A 20,444-nucleotide genomic window follows, 5' to 3' on the forward strand; every position below is an offset into this window, starting at 1 on the left:
AAAACTATTTCTAGAAAGGCATCAGACATGTACTTTCAACGCCATCGGACTCAAATTCAAGATTGTGCACAAAAGGGAAAAATAAATGTTTCCTCGGCTTAATCTAAGTATTGTTAAAGTCTAAAATATCTGTACGGATCAAAAGCCAAAAAGATTTAAACATTAACATAATTATATAGGTAGGCAATAAGGTCGTGTACACATATTTTCGAAGTTGACTGTACAAAAAGGTATTACAGTTGGGTGTAAGTCACACCCGGCTGTGAGTACAATATACAGTGTACAGACGCGCGCGCAGCGCTCGTTAGGCTCGTAATGAGGCGGCCATATTTACGACCCCACCTAACGCTTGTCGGGATTCGATCCACATTACCCACCTTGTAATTTACTGGATAAATAACGTTTATTATACTGCGACAACTTAACAACGGCCTCTGGCTTGCGCGTAGGTATTAGCTGATAAGTAGGTACATATTCCATCCCGGGTTAGAATCCCGGTAAAGGATGACTCACGCTAGACCGGGCCGGGGCCGGGCCGGAGGTTTCGGCGCTTCGTCTTCTATGGAAAGTACCACATGATCTACGATTATAGCCGTCATAGAAAATTACATGTCGGACACCTCGGCCCAGTCTAGTCAGTCATCCTTATAAGGAATTTTGAGTGTGTATTAAGAATATTTGTTCTCACTTCTCAGTCATGCATATTTCTTTGTATTTTAGTGTTTATCTATCTACATAATATATTATAATATGTTGTCGTCATAGTCTAGAGTTTTAGCTTGATATGTGTATTTTCATAAATATATGTTGCCGTTATCTTATCTCCGAATGATTTTAAGGCCTGTTATATCATTATACATATTTAGTGTCAATAAAGTCAATTTAGGTATTAATTTCTAAGCAATAGGCGAATTCCATGCTTCCATGACACATAGGAGAGCCCCGCTTGCACCTAATTGTCCTCATGGCCTAGACAAGACGACACTCGTTTGCAGAAAACGAAAAGAGACGCTAAACACTCTTCCATATTAGTGCGATAGGGACAGATATCGTTTCGTTTCTTTGCGAACGATTGACATATTGGCTAGAACCCCTAAGCTCTGCCGCTTCGAAATCGCTCATGCTTTATGTATGCAAACTGCATACGTACTTCTGTTAGTACGGCCAGCAACGATAATGCCTGTACATCATGTTTACCTGCTAGTAATTATGTTTTTACCTCACTTCATTTGCCTTTATTACCTGTCACGATACGCTCTATTAGGCTCAAGATAACGATTTATGGCTAAAAAACTTAAGAGGACATTATCGATAATGCACTCTAAATATTCTGCTTGTTAATCATCAAGTTGAGTGGATCATTTGTATACTTAATAGTCACGCGATTGCTCTGTGTTTCTCTGTAAAACTGAATCAGAGGTGAAAAATTTCTTAGAAGAAACTAAGATCTTCCAGAGAGTTGTGAAATTTAAGAGGCAGTGCTAGAACTGAAAGCACATCAGACATCAGAAAGTGCCTATGAATAGGGTTTCTGCTCGAGAATTCTCGAGGTGAGAAATCTCGAGAAATTTGTCCTAAGTCGAGAGGGGAAAAAAAACACTTTATGCCTCGAGAACTCGAGAAATAAATCTCATGTGATAAGTAAAAAGAAAACACGCGTATAGCACGTGATATGTCTAAAGTGTTATTCTTTAGGTAGTTAAATAAATGTAAACAATTTTTTTTTTTACATTTTCAGGTACTTAAAACATTTATTAGGTTAGGTTCATATTTATTAGGTTAGTTAACCAACTAAATAAAAACTGCCTTGATCTGTCCCCTATCCTATCGTTTTGGCTTCATAGCTGCTTTGTTACTGCACACCGTTGTATGGGGACCTTGCACTTTGAGACTATGCGCTGAAACTTGGCACAGTTGATTCTTAGCTGATCTTGAGCAGATACAGACCGGGAGCCGTCGAGAGCCACCTCTCATTTAGTGAGGGGGGAGGGGGAAAGTTCGACGCTGCCGCGCTTCACTTGGAGCAACATTTCTCTAAAACTATACCTATTAGGGAATGTAATATATCATTTTCGGATAAATTAAGGATGAGGAATCTAGTTTTGGAACAAAAACAATGCACTTTCTAACAAAAAAAAAGCATAAAGTAGAAAAGACTAAAAAACGTATTTTTGATTTTTTCATAATTACCAATTTTTTTTAAAGTGTAGCAGGAATCTGAAAACAAAAAATACAGTCGTAAAGCTACACTTATTACGTTTAAGAAAATATATAGTTTAATATACAAAACTGTTGATAAATGGGAGATAAAAAATAATATTAAGCGTGGGTCAGAGTGATCTCAATACAAAATATTATGAATGTGGGAAAGTTACTTATAATTTGTTCTACAATCGTTTATTTTTCTTGTTTTTCGTAAATAACTCGTAAACGGTAGCCCACAGCAAAAAAATATCTTTTACGTAAATAATCTGTTTCAGATTTCTTATAAAATAAGTACTACTGTTTTTCGGTACCATCAATATTAAAAAAAATATTGAAGGGAGAAAATAAATACTTAGGTCCCCTTTTTTAGTCATTCGTAAATAACTCGTAAACGAAGGCCAATAGCAAAAAAATTTTTAGTACATGAATAATTTACATAAAATTTCCTACAAAAAAGGTCATTCGAACTTTTTCGCTAGGATCAATATTAAAAACGATATTAAAGAGAGAAAATAAATTCTAAGGTCCCCTTTTTAAATATTGATCCTAGCGAAAAAGTTTGAATAACCTTTTTTGTAGAAAATTTTATGCTAATTATTCTTGTGTTAAAATATTTTTTGCTATTGGACATCCTTTACGAGTTATTTACGAATGACTAAAAAAGAGGACCTTAGTATTTATTTTCTCCCTTCAATATTTTTTTTAATATTGACCTTAGCGAAAAAAAGGAGCACTTATTTTATAAGAAATCTGAAACAGATTATTTACGTAAAAGATATTTTTTTGCTGTGGGCTACCGTTTACGAGTTATTTACGAAAAACTAAAAAATAAACGATTGTAGAACAAATTATAAGTAACTTTCCCACATTCATAATATTTTGTATTGAGATCACTCTGGCCCACGCTTAATATTATTTTTTATCTCCCATTTATCAACAGTTTTGTATAATAAACTATATATATTCTTAAACGTAATAAGTGTAGCTTTACAACTATATTTTTTGTTTTCAGATTCCTACTACACTTAAAAAAAAATTTGGTAATTATGAAAAAATCCAAGATACGTTTTTTTGTCTTTTCTACTTTATGTTTTTTTTTTGTTAGAAAGTGCATTGTTTTGGTTCCAAAAAAAAATTCCTCATCCTTAATTTAACCGAAAATGATATATCACATGCCCTAATAGGTACAGTTTTAGAGAAATGTTGCTCCAAGTGAAGCGCGGCGGCGTCGAACTTCCCCCCCTCCCCCCACTAAATGAGACGTGGCTCTCGAGGTCTCCCGGTCTGTATCTGCTCATGACCAGCTAAGAATCAACTGTGCCAAGTTTCAGCGCATAGTCACAAAGTGCAAGGTGTCGTGCACTAACAAACTAGCTATCAATCGATTTTCATGTTTTAAAACTTTTGAACTGTTATGACGTGACTTTTTATTAAAAACACGCTTTAAAAAAAATAATAACTACTACTTATGAAAGCAAAATAATGTAAACTATCGTATATGATTTGTAATTGTTACATATTTGCGGTGGTTTAATTTTCAAAAGTGTTTTTCGATAAAAAGACTCGTCAAAATCGCTTATCTTCATTCTAATGCTAAAAACGAATTATAGGGCCATGTAATAATAAATATACTTTATTGTTTTTTATGTGCTTTTGTATTTTACTTTTATATTCATGTTATAAACGACCTAACCTAAGATGTAAAATAAATAAAGGAAATAATAATATACTAAATTACTATTGATATATCAAATCATCCCGATATATTCCTATTAGCAAAATATCACAATTTTACCAGCTTCATTGTTACGTTGACTATTTCGTAGTAAAACTTCTGTAAGTTTGTCACATCGAGTTATATTTATTGACTTGAATATTACTTGAGTATTGTGGTTTGATTTCATTTTGTGAAATACCTACATAAATACACTATAGCATATCACATCGCCGGCGCGCACGCCTGCACCTATAGTTTTTTTTGTTTGTTGTTGAATTTTTGATTATTAAGTGCAATTTATGGTAACTAAAAATTTACCCTAAGTTTGATTATTGACCTCACCTACGATTCCTATGAGTCTGATTTGTAATAAAGCAAAAAAATGAAAATAACATAGTGTTTTTTGAAACTTTCAAAATTTTTCGAGATACTCGAGAAACTCGAGAAATCTTGGACGAGAATTCCCGTGCCTCGAGAATTTAAAAAGGTCGAGAAACCAGAAACCCTGTATCCGAATCAGAGAAAAAAAAATCCTCATCAGTAGCAAGATCACCCAGAGAGTTGCCAAATTTAGGATGCTGTGTTAGAACTGAAAGCTGCTGGCACAGAACATCGGAACGCGCTGCCTTAGAGCTTTTTGTCAAGCGGGATAGCCCTAAAGATGGGACGACGATCTGATCAAGATCAATGGAAAAGTCGCATTTCGTTGTCGTAGCACAAACGAATTGTTACCTTGGCTAGGTCCCGAGCAGTGGACGTCTTTCGGCTTATATGCCGAATTTTGCCTACGCTATTCATGCTTGAAACCAAAATTTGTAAGGTTCAAGCCCCAGAGTTTCTGTGAATTAACGTTTGAAATACGATTTGGAATTGACTCGAAGAAAATACTACAGAAACATCAAATAATCTTGTGTGAGGAGTCTTCAATCTGCTTTGCATGTGGACTAAAGGCAAAACACTCTTCTGGTACTATGAAATTAGAACTATGCCTTATGAGAGGTGTATACTTTTAAAGGTTTGTGACTCTAAACACGATTTTGTTTTGGATGCATTTGGATGAAGCGCCTATTTACGCTGCGTGTGGTGGTTCTAGTGCTCGACATGCTAATGCCCAATGGATGACACCATGCTGTCACCTCTATTGACAATGACTTAAGTTTTAAGATGACATGTACTGGGACCGCGTCGAGCACCAGTACCACCACCTTACATCAATAACAATACAATGTAATGTTGTCTTTTAACCGTAATAATTACCTAATTCGTTTTAACCATACTAATATTCTTTACTATTATGTTTTTCTTCCTTGACGTGTAAAATGACTTTACAAATAAATGAGTAGGTATGAGTATGAGTATAACATTTCTATAAAACATGGCGCTGTAAGTAGCGTCTGGTGTCAAGCGAATAACAAACACAGTAATATACTGATACATTTAAGATGCTACAAACCAGTAAATTGACATAAACAAACACGTGCCAATCCCAAAAGACACTAAACCAACGCAAGCGCACGAGTCTATTGTATTCGAGCTTTAGATTTACCACCGGCCATTATAGACAAGGCTGAGAGTAACCATTCCCAACGAGTCAGAGGAGTATTTGTTGGATCATGAAATAACTGCCTATCCGAAGACACTTTTTCTAGTAACAAACTTTTAGTTAGCTTGGGATGTTAGTTAGTAGGTAACTACGTTACTACATAGGTACCTATTAGAATCACTTCCTAATATTCAATGGATCCTTCACTTCACGTCGAATTCTAAGTAGTGCGTTTTGAGCAGTTCCTCTGTATTTGATTTTTTATAACACTGAATAAACCAGCATAAGCCGTATCTCTGATAACGCAAAGTTGTTACGAAACTTGAGGTAATTTTATATTGGAGGTATGTTGGGATAATACCGGATATGGGTCAAGAACGTAGGAAATTCATTTCCGTCAAAATAGGCTTTATTTCTTAATTTTGACAACAATGTGCAATTGTGCAAGACTCTATTTCATTGCGCTTCGGCCACCAGTGTCCCTCCGCCGCTCAGTGATGTTGGATGTGTGCTACGCGCCTTTAAAGAGAGCAAGGTAATTTTGGTCATTTTTCTGGCCATCCGGTCTTCACCCTGTAATTTATGTCGCGTATTGTGATAAAACCCCGGCTGTCAAACGATAAGCAGCTGATTTTGCTAGGTCCCTTGTAATTATTTTAATTTTAATGATATTTCATGTAATATTAAGCATTAAAAGTGTGAATCAAATAGTTTTAACATTAAGTTTTATGTATACATAATAAGTGAAGTGCTTTAGTGACGTTTACTAGTGTCTTGTAATATCTCAGATTTGTAGCCGTTACAGGTTATAAATTTGAAACCTGCTTTCGCCTTGGATTCCTTTCTGGGTTTTTTTTTTATCACTAATATTTACTAAGTGTGTTTATAATAAAGCGTTGATCATTGTACAGGGTTAGAACGCAGTGTAGATACAGTCAATCGTCACTATTTCACGTAAGTACGTACCTAAATATCACTTAGCTTGAGTGAGCGATTCCTTGTTTATTTTTGGGTTTAATTTCAATTGCAAAACTGTCTACAATGCTTACCCGCAGAGCAGCCGCAGCGGCTCGCCAGCAGGAGACTGATAAACTCCAACTTACCTTGCTGGAGTTGAAAATATCCAAGGAATCTTGTGCTCAATTGCTCAGTGAAAGGGAAGACAGTGAGAAGGAACTATTATTAGTACTTAATAGCAATGATAAGCTTAAAAAGGAACTTTGCTCATTAGAAACTGACTACAATAATGTAAATTCAGAGCGGGCCCGGCTTCAGGAGACGGTTGACAGGTTCACTGAGTGTAGTGCTGCGTATGAGCAGGCCCTGAAGGACATCAACTCATTGGAGAGAGCACTGCACGACGCCCACGAACAAATCTATGAGCTACAGGAGGCCCAACACAATGCAGCAGTGGCACACTCTCAGAGCTTGTTCGAAGAACTGGTCCGGCCCGACTCTCAGTTGGTTGCCGCACCAATTGAAAACCTTGTGGCCCCTACAAATTTAGCCTATGATACTACCACACCAAGGTTAGTAAATTGCAGCGGGAACAAACTAAAGAAATATATTAAATTAAATAGACTAATAAAAAAAAACCGAAACTTGTCAAAAATAAATAAATTGTTTTTTAAAAAATTGAGATTTTGTAAAATTAATGTTAATTTAGTGGATAAGTTAGATTTATATTCTGCCCAGTTAGAAAATAGTCAATTGCAATATGAAACCGACACACATTATTTTACGATTATTTAACGATTTGCATCATATTTCTAGAAGCTGACACGTACTGAGATCGAGAAAAAAAAATATATCGCGAGGACTCCCAATTGGTCCCAAATTCGTCCGGTATTACCCCAACATACCTTACCTAATTTGCCTCTGCTGGCGGATTGGCGTGCTAGAGTTTGTTTCACGGTAAAGTTTTCTTCCGCCTACAGACCACTTACCTAACTAATTTTTATCAAGATGCTAACTACTGCATCTGTAAACGGTACTACTTTTTAAAGGAAAAATTGAAAAATCGCCTTTTCGGAGAAACTTGGAACTTGTTTCGCTATGCCCTGCTAAGGACGAACCATTAGTGAGTAGGAGTTAGTTTTGCTGGGCATTTTCCGCAAATCGACCACCAGTGTGCCTATTTTGCGTGAAAAACGAGGTAGCGCTATTATAAATTGATATAGTTTTATAGAGATAGTCTTTGAAAGAAAACTGTTCCAATAGTAGTTAAGCTATAGCAACTGAATGATGCGATGTAGAGTCAGGTCAAAGTTTACTAATACATAGTGAACGCTTCATAAAACGGATTCTATGAGCGTAAGTCTGTGATTCCGCCATAACCATACGAAATATGGTATCTAATCTCACAAGCAATGTTCCCTATGAAAATTACGAACAATATTACCTACGGACAATATTGTTTTATGGCCCCGCCCACAGCTATGTGTTCTATTAAGACTGCGTGTTTTTGTGTACGTACTATGGATGTTACTCAGTAATGGGCCCCCCGAGTAGCCATTTGAATGGACAAATTGTATTCTTGTTTCTTAGTAAATAGGGAAATGTATGGGTAGTCGTAAATGTTTAACTACAATTATGTAGAGGAAGAGCTTACAATAACTAGGTAACTTACATGGGAGTGGTATGCCACACACAGCAGCAAGTGTTTTAGCCAAGTTTAGAAATCAAAAAAAGTGACACACCCATCTCAGGTGATATTCGTAACCATTGCCTGATATTTCATATCTGTTAAGATTATTTACTTGAGAGACACACAAATGATTAGTAGGTACAATCGGATCAGTCGATTCGACTACATTGTTTAACACACGACCAATTACATAGCTATAAATATATTTATAATAATATAGACTGCTAAAATACCTTATTTAAAATTTAAAATTATTTACGTATACAAGAATACAAACACGGTAAAAGCAAAACAAAACGAAACAATTTCAGGGTTCGTCCATAGTAAAACTTGTCCAGTATGCTTATAAGTACATATTCCATATGGTCAGACATAACATATAGATAGTGTGACTAACATGTGACTAATAGTTAGGGAGGCGAATAGGGGAATTTTCGGCAATACTCGAGCGTGGCAGTTTAAGATATGAGAGATACCTTAGACCTAATAGAACAACCTTGTAAAGTATTTAGCTCTATATGTAGTGACGCGCGCCTAGGATAGACGATCAGATTAGTAAAAAAAAATGGATAGTCTGAAATACTCGAGCGCCTCAGATTAAGATATTGGGGGTTGATTTTAGTGTTTAAAGACTAAATTTAACTAATCTGACGATAAGTCCTTGACGCCGCCGAGTTATAGGGTCGCGAACTTGTAAAAAAAAAACGTTAATCCGGCATTCTCGAGCGCGATTTTTTTATTTTTTATTTTGAAGAATATAATCTAAAACCTACTAAAAATACAAAATCTGCCGGTTTCCGCATGACCGGAAGTGTGGAGGAGCCATTTCGTCTTCCTAAGAACGCGTTGCGGCATATAAGTCGCGAACGATACATTTTACAAAAAAAAAGTTTAAATAAACAAAAAAGGTAATTTTATTGTCATTCTTAAATTCCCCGTTTTATCAAGGAGAAAGAAAGGAAAAAAAAAGAAACCAAAAAACCTTTTTCGGTCAGATTAAGAGAACCCACCAACATTTTTGTCAGATTAAAAAAATATGCTTTCAGGATACCGAGATAAACCTCCCCTATGAAAATCTGACGCGCTCGAGTATTTCAAAAAAACTTTTTTTTTTTGCATTTTCAAAAATTCATCGTAACTTATCGTCACGCCGAAATCGTCAGTTTTTTTAAAGGAAGCTTCCTTGGGGCCTACTTAACACCCCTTCCGAAAATCTGACGCGCTCGAGTAAATTTTTTTTTTTTGCATTTTTGACTACTTTATATGCCTACCCCCACCACGCAAACCGGCAGATTAGTATACCGTTGTTATCAGAGGCACTCGGGGCATACGTAGTATGAATATCTGACGCGCTCGAGAATGCCCAAGTAACTGTTTTTTTTAACATTTTTGAAAAACCGTACACGCCAAACCCACCGCTAAAATGGTTTTTGCCATACGAGCTTTTCTTTTCGAAATTATTTTATCTTTCGATTTTGATAGGTCTCGACGGCGCCGTTGAATTACGCCATTTAGCTACCTCGCCTCCCTAACTATAATAAAACAAAACAAATCAAAATATACTTAATGTGATTTCTTCCTAGTCGCACTTTAATTGTCTCGAGCTGCGTTTAATCCAACCGTAGAAGTGTGAGACGTTGGTGTAGACTCCCAGACTGCGCGACACCCGGATGTCTTTGTACGAGTACACCCCAACGATTATCAGTCGCCTAATTACGAGGCCGCTGCCTGTATCTCCACTGCGAACAAAAAATAACAAAAACGAATTATTCACATAACAGTTAAGCCTAAAGGGTGACTCACGGACTCACGTTAGACCGGGCCGTGTCCGGGCCAGAGCTTCCGGCGCATCGTTTTCTATGGAAAGTATCACGTGATCGCCTGTCATGATTCATCGATTCCGTCGCTTACTTTTCTATGAGATGACAAGGCCCGGTCTAACGTGAGTCATCCTTTATTCTCCGTATGGTTTTTATCAACAGTCCAACTTCACCACAACCAAGGACCGGAAAACCCCTCTTTACGCTTAATCCTATCAATTCGGTAACCCAATCGATTCGGTTACCGTATCATTCGGTAACCCTATCATACTGTTACCTGATTGTAATGGTAACCTTATTGAAACGGTAACCCTAACCTTTAACCGAGTTAATCTCAAAACCCCATCGCGATAGGGTTTTTGTTAAGGGTTTTTAACAGGTTTTCATTCAGTTATGGTAACCTTTATTATCGGTTGCTTACTGGTTTGCTACATTAAAGTAGTTTTAGTGATGTGCCGTCAGAACTAAACAAAATACTAAAAAATTTGTTTATTTTATTTACTTTATTTATATTTTGTTGATTTTATTGATTTTACTTATTAAATTTATTTAATTTAATTTATTTATTTAATTGATTTAATTTATTGAATTTGTTGAATTTGTTGAATTTATTTATTTATTTTATTTATTTTATTTATTTTATTTATTTTATTTATTTTATTTATTTTATTTATTTTATTTATTTTATTTATTTTATTTATTTTATTTATTTTATTTATTTTATTTATTTTATTTATTTTATTTATTTTATTTATTTTATTTATTTTATTTATTTTATTTATTTTATTTATTTTATTTATTTTATTTATTTTATTTATTTTATTTATTTTATTTATTTTATTTATTTTATTTATTTTATTTATTTTATTTATTTTATTTATTTTATTTATTTTATTTATTTTATTTATTTTATTTATTTTATTTATTTTATTTATTTTATTTATTTTATTTATTTTATTTATTTTATTTATTTTATTTATTTTATTTATTTTATTTATTTTATTTATTTTATTTATTTTATTTATTTTATTTATTTTATTTATTTTATTTATTTTATTTATTTTATTTATTTTATTTATTTTATTTATTTTATTTATTTTATTTATTTTATTTATTTTATTTATTTTATTTATTTTATTTATTTTATTTATTTTATTTATTTTATTTATTTTATTTATTTTATTTATTTTATTTATTTTATTTATTTTATTTATTTTATTTATTTTATTTATTTTATTTATTTTATTTATTTAATTTATTTTATTTATTTTATTTATTTCATTTATTTAATTTATTAAACTTATTTAATTTATTTATTTTAATTATTTTAGTTATAATATAATAATATAATAAGAACACACCACACAAGTAGGTATAAAGATAAACAAAGGAAAGGCAAAAAAAATTGTTTGTGCTGGAGGCTTCATAGACCGCCCATGCCAACCTCGGTTATTCAATAATAAGTTGAATTTAAGTGTGCGTAAAGATTACAATCGTTTGAACTGGTCAAAAACCTCATAATGAGGTAACTGAATAGACTGGGTTTTTATTTCGGTTACCGGTAACAGAGGTTAACTCGATCTGATACGGTTACCGAATCAAAGTGTTACCTTATTAAGCGGTTACCGTTATGGTAGGGGTTTTTATAAACACCTCTAAAATAACCCTATGAAAAACCCCGGTTAAGGTAACCGGTTCCTGTCCCTGACCACAACACTATACGTAGGCACAACCTTGTTTACTAAATAGCAGTAGCGGCGGCTTCATACTCGTACAACCCGATTCCCACCGGCTTGCCTAAAATTTATTGCTACATATATATCCATAATGAAAACACTACGTATTACCTTGGAATCGATAACACGATTTACTAAAGCTTCACTATTGATTAAATCAACTAATCATAGCGGGCGCGCGGGCGACTAAGTTTAAGCTTGAGTATTCATTCATGAGCCACCACACACATACGAAAACTCACGCACACGCTCATAAAGTTCGCTAAAGAAAGTCCGCGTATTTACGCATCAAAATAACACGGTTTTGTATCGAGTTATTCATTTAAATAAAAACCTTAAACGTAACAAGGTAAGGTTTATATTGGAAAAATGCACGCACACAGTCAATGTCCGCGAGTGGCGTAAGTGCTGCTTCATTTGAATTTAAACCTTAAATACAAATAGGTAAGATTTATATTGGAGTGTAATGTTTCACAATTTTGAATCGAGTCGCGTTTGCCGCTCGTGTGGTTAATGTTGCCGTACCAAAACATTGAATTGAATTAATGGGTAACATTTTTTTGTATTTTGCTATCATTAATTCCAAATTTTCAAAAAACCTTTAAAAAAAGAAATTATATTACAAAAACCAAGAATATTATGGAGTCGCAAGTTTAGTTAAGGTAATTTGATAACGAGGGTTTCTTCAAAGAAAGTACTGTTTATAAATTTGTAGTAATAGATTTTGGAAGTCGTGGGTCGTGGGTGAAAATGGAATAATATTATGACAACACTTCCGTTCCGGTTGTTGCCAAGATTTGTTGTTATTGTTGTTTTTATTAGAGTTTTATAGGTTTTAATGAGATTTTACTTAGTTTTGTGCATATATTTATACATAAAAACTAAAGCAGTGAATTTTTGAGTGTTATTAGTGTTGCGTATTGTTCGTGCAGGTGTTTCAAGGTCAGTCCTTGTTTTTAACAAGCTTTTATTAGGTCGATCTGTAAGTATGTAACTATGTAATGGAATCTAAAGTAACTAATTTAACCATCTTCCAAGGATCGTAGCGTCATGAAAATTGGCACCTGTATGTAGTTCTGATGACAATACAATAATATCATACTGTCGAACTGATCTGATGATGGAGACAGGAGGTCGCCATAAGAACTCTGTGATGAAACAACGCAACCTAATTGTGTTAGGGGTTTTTAGAATTGTCTCGATGAGTATTAGTTTTCTGTCGTAAGAAAAGTATAGTCAGCGATAAAATCTTGTACCAAAAATGAAATTTTTGCAAAAAACTTATTACTTAGGATTGTTAGGAATTTAGGAGTAGGAATCCGCTTTTGTCATACTCGACATACACACTGTTTATGTGACGTCAGTGATGACAAGTATGGCAAAGGTGGTTATAGACTAACTGCAAAAGAACGCACCCAAGGACACACCTAGCGCTTTACTTTACCTTCGCTTATCATGAGAAAATAAGTACATAATGTAGGTGTTTCATGTAGGTGTTTTTTTTTGCTCCGAGTTGTCTAGCGAAAAATTCCACGCGCCGCCACTGCTAAATAGTCCAAGTTCTGCATTGTGCCTGGCTCGGCCTCGGCCCCCGGCCCGTCCCCGGCCAAGTGGATGCGCATGTAGGATTCCTCCCTCCCTATGCGATGTAGGTCCTTTCTAAAGCACACAGAAAGAATTCAGAGAGGCCTACTTCCTCTAGATGTCAAACGAGACGTTCAGCTAAAATTCTCTCAAGCAGTTTATATACCATAGTGTAATAAATAATAGATTTAAGCAATATTGTAAGCGTCCTGAATAAATTTATTTTCTTTCTTTCTATACCTCGTCCAGTAGCAGATGGTTGAGCTAGAGGATGGTCCTCCTAGGGGATCAAGCAGACACTGTTTGCAGACATAGCAGACGCTTCAGGAAGTTCTTTTTCCCGTACGAAGACATTTGATGAAAAATTATTTGATCCACCCATAACTCTGCGACAGCAAACAGTAGTCCACACGTCACACCGTCTGGTTCTGAGGCTGTACGTCTCTAACAATGGTTTTATAGACCTAGGCTTATATTCTCGGAGCGAAAATTTACCTAGAAGGGAAATCACTACCATTTGCTTCCCCTCCGCAAATAGTTCCTTCGGGTAATTGGTATAAGACTTTATTGCATTGTTCTCGAGTCCACAATTTCTGGTATACGGTTTTTATCTGTTTTGTATCCTTGAATCTAATTTCCTGAGAAAGAAAATTACTACTTACTTAATAAGGTAGACTTTCGAGTGCTAGTTACCGTCCCAATCTCCCAATACATTTAATGCCACGTAATATTTACTTAGGTACATAAGTTTATTATTAGATGTCACCCTTCTATCACCGGCTAATGTCGTCATTAGTAACAGAGGTGACAGAAGGGTGACATCTATTGAGCATTAGCATGTCGAGCACTGGGACCTTAATCTATGTATATATTTATATGAAAATGTGGTTAAATATCATGACTTTAGTATTAACAAAGAGAATAAAGTCTATAGAGACGGATTGTCCAAGTAAATTATGTAGCCACTGTAAATTTACTGCCATCTTTCGACAGAACATAAAACTGTTAGAACGCCATTTGACTTTGATCCTTATTCTTTCACTGATATGTGTTAACTTATTAAATATTAATATTCACGCCATCTACTCGACTATAGGCCAAAGGTATAGTTCCATGTTTTCGAGCGATGGCGCCACAACCTTCAGCCTATGCTCGAGTAGATGGCGTGAATATTAATATTTAAAAAGTTAACACATATCAGTTAAAGAATAAGGATCAAAGTCAAATGGCGTTCAAACAGGTTTAATCTTCTGTCGAAAGATGGCAGTAAATGAACTGTAGCTACATAATTTACCATGACAGTAACTCTCTACTTCAAATCCTCTTTGGTATTAACTAGCGCCCGCCCCCGGCTTAACAAATTATACACTTAAACCTTCCTTAAGAATCACTCTACTGATAGGTGAAAACCGCATGAAAATCCGTTCAATGGTTTTTGAGTTTATCGCGAGCAAACACACAAACAGCGCGGCGGGGGACTTTTAGTGTAGTAAATGAAGCAAGTTGTTGTATGGAGATCCATGCATTAATTTCTCAGTCGATGAAATTTAGCTAGGTTATTGTATAGCATGAGCCGAGACTAACATATAAATATCCAAAAAAAAAGAACACTCCTAAGTTAGGTAAAACACAAATCTGATTATATATTGAACCGAGTAATTGCTCAGTCCAAAATTATTTTACAAAATAAGTTATTTGTATCAGTATGCGATACTAGAAAAAAATCTAAAAGTTTTGTCAAACATGAGAATATTTTTTTGTGATAATTCCTTTTTTTGCCGCTCATTTTCATCGGAAAATTGCTCTGTAATTTTTTTCTTCTTATATGATCATAGAATATAATTTGGCGCAGAGGGTAAGAAAATCCAAAAAAAATGCGTACCCAAATGTATGTATTATAGAACTATTAAAAACTGAGAGTGGAAATTTTTTAGATTTTCATTTTGTAGGTATAAAACGGCAATAAAATGGCATTCCAGTGAAAAAATTAGACTGAGCAATTTTCCGGTCCAAGACACGCCAAAAAATTATATTTTATTAATACTGGGATTTCTGCAAGGTTATTGTTTTGATATTTCATATATTGTTGCAATACGTTACATGAATATGTCCGGTGAAGAAAGTTTGAACGGAGCATTTTTCCGTAAAAAGTTATGACCGATTTAAGACTTTAGGTATTTACTTTAATTCTATTATTATTATTCTTTGGAAATTTATACAATACTTTTTATTTATTGATACTTTATCATACTGTAAAGTTTTTTCTGGCTGAGGAATTACTGCGGGGTCCACTACCTTTATTTACTACACTATTTGTTTTATAAGGTGTAGTGAAGCAGAACTAAATATTTCAAAAATAAATATAAATTAAATTGTTAATCAGAATACTCATCATCCATACGTACTTCGATTGCGCCCCATCCGACCAGTTCAGCTGTCTTTTCCTTCGGTGGACGCTCCATAAGTATCAATCTCTTCACATAATTTCTTAAATACAGGCTTTTTTTCAGTTTGCACAAAGCTATGTCGTGGCTCATGGTAAATACATTCCATTCGCTGTGGAGCTTGTATGCTTCGACGCGGTAAACATATCCTAGATACTTATCCACGTGACCAACGGTAGCTGTTATCTCGAAAAATCCATTAAACGTAAAACAATTCGCGGCAGTTATCAGTATATCTTGATTTAAAATAGATGAGCCACAGCCATAGGAGTCGTCGTAGCCCGTAAACAACAGAAATCCCGCCCAAGGAAAATATGTCAAATTTCGAACATAGTCACCCCCGACTATAAACCCTTCGCGTTTTCCCATTACACATTTAAAACTATATATCAAAACGAATAGTCTGACGGCCATTGTTACCTCAAATAATCTAGATTCATTGGTTGCTTATCAACCAACGAAGAGTTGAAAACTAATTAGTCGCGTGAATTGAAAATTGTGTAGGTACGCATGGTTAAGAAACTGTAATTACTCTTAAAGGATGACTCACACTAATAGACCAGGCCGTGCCCGGGCCGAGGCGTCCGACATGTCATTTTATATGACGGCTGATCGGTGATCACGTGGTGCTTTCTATAGAAAACGAAGCTCCGGATTCTCCGGAAGCTCCGGCCCGGCCACGGCCCGGTCTAAAGTGAGTCACGCGGTTAACACACTGTAGGTACCCCTATACGTCTACCACCAGTTTTGACATTGAAATAACGCTGATGTCTACTTAATTTACTTTCTGTACATCTCGCTTGCACTAATATGCGAGTACGAGCGAGATGCATAGAAAGTAAGTTACGTAGACGTGAGCGTATATGTCAACGTCAAAACTGATGGTAATAGACGTACTAGTGTAAATTTCATTCTAAAGCGTGACGTGACGTACGCGTTTGCGTTAAGTATCATTTTGTATGAGATTTTGAGTTTCCAAAACGTCCCGCTAGGCGTTCAAAATCCCATACAAAAATAGACATAGGTAACGTAAACGGTAAACGCAAACGCTCGTCACGCCATCGAATTAAATCTACACTAGGGGTTCTGAGGGCCTACCGCGAAAACCGAAATCCGCAAATTGCGGGGATCTTTCTCTTTCACTCCAATGAAGGCGTAATAAGACTGACAGAGAAAAATGCCCGCAATTTGCGAACTTCGATTTTCGCGGTTACAGCCCTGAGGGGTTTACGGCGAACCACGTACGACGTGTTGCCTCTATGTCGCACTTGTAAATTCATACATAAGTGTGACAGGGAGGCAACACTTCGAACGTGGTTCGCGGTAGGCCCTCTGGCTCCGTAGACAACATGTCAATCGCTAACGCTCCGTAGCGACCGAAAGGCAACTGTCATTGTCATACTAAATATGCAAGAGTGGTAGAACAAAGCAATTCGATGGCGATTGGCGAAGCGCAAGCGATTGTCACCTTGGCTAGGCCGCCCATGCGAATTCGTACATACAGTCGACGTCAAAGATATGTTTACACTTTTTGCTTTATTACAAAGGAGTAAGGTGCAAAAGTGTAAACATATTTTTGACGTCGACTGTACCTCGCTCCGATGCATGAGTGACAAGAACGTGACAGCACTATGATGACCCGCTCGCACACCGGAGCGGTCGGTGTGCGAGTCCGCATCCAATGTGAAGACTGCCTTAAGTTAATTGATTCTTGATTGTTACGAAAATTAAGCACTTCTTACACGTTTTATTTTATAAGTTACTTAGTTGATATAATACGTTATTTTACGATACTCTATGTAATTTTGCACCAACGGCACTTTCTATTTATGTTAAATGCTTGTGTTTTAAATAAGTAAGTACAATAAAATACAAAGTAGTAGCCACTCCGCTCTATTTATTATAAAATTTTGTAGCCATAATGTAAATTTTATAAAATAACTAGACGGGCCCGCAGCTCCGCTCGCGTAAATGAAATAAAGAATTTGTCTTATGTTTAGTTAAATACCGACATTATTATGTATCCCTGCCAGGGTTTATAATCCCTGCAAGTAGGTAGCCGTTATTTGGATAACTTAATTCGAAAATTTCTTATAACGTACGTAGGTATTTATTTAAAACTTGTTTTAACATAAAATTATTACTTATTGTTGTAAGCCTAGTTGCAAAAACGTTCATTAGATTACTTATTTTCCGCTTTAAGCCACGAATATGGACGACCACCACCCATAAATCGCCTTTTCATACAAACGTAGGTAGTCCCCATTTCCCTTTCTGGATCTTAACATTACTACGGCTAAGGTGACGCAACGATCCAAAGGACTCACCTGGCCTCCGATACCAGATCACGTCATGTTTCTTGCGATCTTGCGATAGCTCTCGCCATCGGGCGTCTCCCATTTTGTTGTCCCAAGTACGCTCGTCTCCCATTCTATAACTTTGTATTTTTGGCTCATCTCGGCAGCCCTTTCCCTGGACGAATGACAATGTTTGCCGAGCCATGAAAATCAATCTGAATAATAATAACTCATAAAGAAATTTAAAACAATAAAATACAAATTATTAACACGATAACCATACGATAATATTAATTTGATTGATATGTCATAAATGGCATAATTCACTCGTATGGGCTATGGAGTGGCTATGGACTAAGGTTGAGGTTGGCAGCACTTTTTATTTTACTTCGTGTAAAAAAACTCAGAAATACCTGTATACCAACATGACAAACATAATTTAGTTTACTTTAACTTACGGATTATTTGGTCTAATCTGTAGCACCGCCAAACGAAAGCAACCGAGAGTTCCCGAGAAATGGTCGAAGTCGTAAAATGAAGATTGTTATGAAAATTTCTTTTCCTTATTGTAAATTAAATACGCATCGAAAGCGATAGTTTTTATGTTCTAGTTTTATTCTCATATGTAGATACTAGATTTAAACAGTTTTTTTTTAGCATACGTGCGTTGTATTCGACATACGTGTCAAAAACTTTTTTAGCAATTTGTAAGGCGCCATCTCTCTTCTTCGCTAGTTTTTTATCCCGTTCTGGTTTTTCAATTTTATATATGTCGGACCCTGACACCAGAAAGACGTATTGCAGCGTTATAGTTCATTATTTTAGACGCCTTTATAAAATGGATTAGCAATGTTGAGCTACGTATTATTTGGTTGTAACAAAATAAATAAAGTTGTGTAGAGAGTAACTCCGTCTATTGGCGCATTGTTGAAATAAAGTTGCGTAGAGAGTAACGCCATCTATTGGCGTGTTGTTGAACTGAGATGACAGGTAGAAGGCTTTGGAACGTCGAGAGGTTTCTCTCGAGTGAGCGTAGGCACGAGTTGGCGTTTTTGTCGGTATGTTGGTAGACTGGTCGAGCAGGTTTGCCAACTTGACTGAGGCGGGAGCGGAGAGGCTCCGCCGCTGGTATTTCTTCTTGATCGGACCGCGCTAGAGATCGGACGTACTCGTTAGCCAACCTCGTGCCTAACTCGCTACGTTCCTGAAGGTTTATACCTGAAGGATTATTCTGATAGCTTATAGAATCCCGCGTTCTTTAACCATTTAGCAAAGTGTTTTATTTCAAGTGTTATTTTGATTTCTTATGTTTCATTAGAAGCTTACTTTTGTGAAATAAAGAAATGATGTGTTATGTGTTGTTTTAACTTGTTTTGAAAAGATTTGTCCCTCTGAGTTTGTTGCCGGTCCCATATAGGGCTAAATCTTCTCGGGTCAGATATGTAGGGTTGAAGCCGGCCTAGCTTGACTTGAATAAAGATTTAAACGGATTCTTTTACTTTCATATCGCTCCCTTGAGTTAAAAATAGCAATTAGTTCTTTTAAACATTTAGTACTGAAGTATAGTAGGCACTAGTATGGTTAACGAGTCCTAATGTTTATTTCATGCACTGGTAGCAATGGTAGCATACTGGTTTAGCTGTGAAGTAATACATCGAGATACTACCCCACGCGCCCACCGCCTTTAAGCCCCTCGATCTTCGACATCAGCAAGTGGGATGAATGCAAAGTTTGATGTATTGCTTACACAGCCACCTGGGAGCGTGGTGTATTTCTGGTGACCTACATTCTATAATCTGGACACGTGGTAATGGTAAGCTCACGTGTCTAACCTTGATTGAAAGGTGAGTGTAATTCATTGTTATTTGGTGAGAATTATTGTGAAATTGTGATTGAGGCAGTCGAGCATAGCGGTCGTTACGTGACGTCATCTCTGGGATCGTTACGTTTCTTTGTTGTTAATTTTTGTAATCCATTTAAATCGAAGCGATCTTGAGTTATTTTGATTTGAAATCCATACTGTTAATTAAAACCAAGTATTAGCTATCACGATGTGATATTATTTCATCGCTCACTTGTGAATCTACCCTCAATAATTGTTTTTTTATGAAGATACAATTAATTTTTATAATCCATTTAAATCTAAGTGATCTTGAATTATTTTGAAGTGAAATCCATGTTGTTAATTACAACCAAATATCGGCTAACACGACGTGATATTATTTCATCGCTCACTTGTGCTTCTACCCTCAAAAATATTTTTTTTTTTTTGAAAATACAATGCACCGTTAGAAATTGATCCTGTAATTCCTCCTGTAATCCTGTTTAGTAATTAGTAAAATTGCTACAAATTATTGCCCGTAATGCCGTGATAGATCACAAATCGTGCATACTATGAAAGCATGAGCTACGCATATGAAAATTAATGTTACAGTGTCCTGCAGCCAGAGC

General features: G+C 35.6%; 1 long non-coding RNA gene across 1 annotated transcript; it reads right to left on the minus strand.

Annotated features, from left to right (window-relative positions):
* Positions 1-9,653: 9,653 nt before the first annotated feature.
* On the minus strand, positions 9,654-16,143 carry LOC134791072 (uncharacterized). Its single transcript, XR_010144251.1, has 3 exons — positions 15,658-16,143; positions 13,748-13,890; positions 9,654-9,851 (listed from the first exon to the last, which is right to left on the minus strand). It is a non-coding gene; the product is annotated as an uncharacterized LOC134791072 (long non-coding RNA).
* Positions 16,144-20,444: the final 4,301 nt, after the last annotated feature.

This window comes from Cydia splendana, chromosome 5 (assembly GCF_910591565.1).
Source record: "Cydia splendana chromosome 5, ilCydSple1.2, whole genome shotgun sequence".
NCBI lineage: Eukaryota > Metazoa > Arthropoda > Insecta > Lepidoptera > Tortricidae > Cydia > Cydia splendana.